This window comes from Solanum pennellii, chromosome 7 (assembly GCF_001406875.1).
Source record: "Solanum pennellii chromosome 7, SPENNV200".
In the NCBI taxonomy this organism is placed as follows: domain Eukaryota; kingdom Viridiplantae; phylum Streptophyta; class Magnoliopsida; order Solanales; family Solanaceae; genus Solanum; species Solanum pennellii.
Window position 1 is genome coordinate 49,776,285 of NC_028643.1, and position 2,179 is coordinate 49,778,463.

Below are 2,179 nucleotides of genomic sequence, written 5' to 3' on the forward strand. Positions count from 1 at the left end.
ATATATATATATATGTATATATATATATATGAGTAATGTAAATTGTGATAGAGGAAGTATCATTTTTTTTCACTTTGAAAAAAAAAACTCTTTTTTCAGTTACTTAAAATTTTCACAATCAATCCTGATGTCAGATAAAAATTATATAGTCTTAATCATTATTTGCCTCATAATTATTATGAATTGTGCTAAATAGTTTATTTTATTTGTAGGAGTAAATTGGCGTAAAGTTAAAATAGTTTGCAGCTAAAACAAATTAAAGATGGAAGGTTAAAGAAGGAATTAAGCGGACAATATAATGGATTAAAGTAATATAATAATATATGATATGTGTCATGCAAAGTGTCAAATTGGAAATTGCTAATGGGGATTCAGCCAACTAAAATCTTGCCACGAGTAACTTAGCGACGGAAGCAACCGTGTTTCACACAGAAGTAAAGTTCTGCTTAATTTTGGTTTTCAAATATTCTTTGGACTCAATTATTTTATTTAGGTCTTTTTACATCTATAAATAATCCATAGAAATAATTATAAGGGGGCATTAATTTTTCCTTTTTGTTTCATTCTACTATCACAGATCCTGATAAGTTTTTTTACATTCATTAATTTTTGCTTATGATATTAATTGTTATTTTTTACTACACATTTTAAACTTTATTGTTTATGTTTCTATTAAGTTATTGTTATAATTATATTTTTGTATAAACCTTATGTAAATCTAACTACGCAGATTCACAAATAACTTTTTAAAAGAATACATTTATTTACAACATTTTCAAATCAAATCTTTTCTTCTTCAAGAGATCAAGATTAAAATTTCATATGATTTTTTGTTATTGTCATAATAATTTCAATAATAAAAGGAGCAAAAAAAATATTAAATCAAATGATAGAATTAAAACTAGCAAATACGTATAATTATATGATATACAATAATGACTATTCTCTCACACCAAAGTACTTTTTTAAAACTTTTATCTCATTTTCCCTTACTTCTCTTTAATTGTATTCAAGGATTCTTAATGTTTTGTTTGTGCACAACTTCAATTCCAAATCACTATCATAACTATATTACATATCGAATTTGGATTTTGGAAGATTGCATTTATATTTTAAAACACATAATGACTACATATTACTTATTTGTAGATCATATGATTATGCATCCTTTGTTCTTGATAAAACATTATTATTCATATATTTTTTAAAAATATTTAATTTTTTGAAAGTAGTTGACAGTGTTACTAACAAAATTTGCAAAGAAGAAAATTGAAAAAATATTTATTTGAGTCTCTAATAAAATTCACTATGTAACCATGGTAAAATGAAATTATGTAAACTTGGACAAAATAGTTTTATGAGTTGTAATTTTTTCTTTCTTTTAATATAACAAATGGTAAACTAGAATTCAATAACCTTTCATGAAAAGTTGTGATTTTTATTGAAAAGTTGTGACTTTTACGACAAATTTTGACTTTATAAAGAGTAAGGATTTTAATTAAAGGTTGTAACATTTATGAAAGGTAGTGACCTTTCTGAATAGTTATGACTTTTTCGAAGAGTTGTGACCTTTTGAGTAAAGCACAATTAGAGTTTGATCACACTACCTTTTATTGGCTATAAATAGAGGTGTTCCCTCTTATTTTATAATAACAAAAATTCTTGAATTATTGTTCTGCACAGTTAAATATTTGATCCTGAACTTCTTCTTCTGCTCAATTAAATCTTGTGTATTTATCTACTGTCGAGTGGCTCACTAACAAGGGCACACTCTGTATTAATTGGGCTCAATTTTTTCTTTTTTTATTTCATTTTATTGTCGCAGATCCTGGTATGTTATTTATACAGTTATTGATTTATGGTTATAATAGTAATTTATGTTTTTACTACATGCTTTATACTTAGTTGTTTATGTTTTTGTAAAGTTATTGTTATAAGTATTTGTTCGTACAAACTATATGTAAATCCAACTATGCAGCTTCACAACTACAATTTTATAGAATTCATTTGTTTATATTTTCTCCTAAGAAATTGTCATGACCCAAAAATAGACGTGATAACACTCGTCTTATCCCACCAAGACAAGTCAGCCTAAAATTCAACTAGAACAATAAAATATAGAAAAATTACTACAACTTAAATTATACCTGTCACGACCCAAAACGAGCCGCGAGTGGCA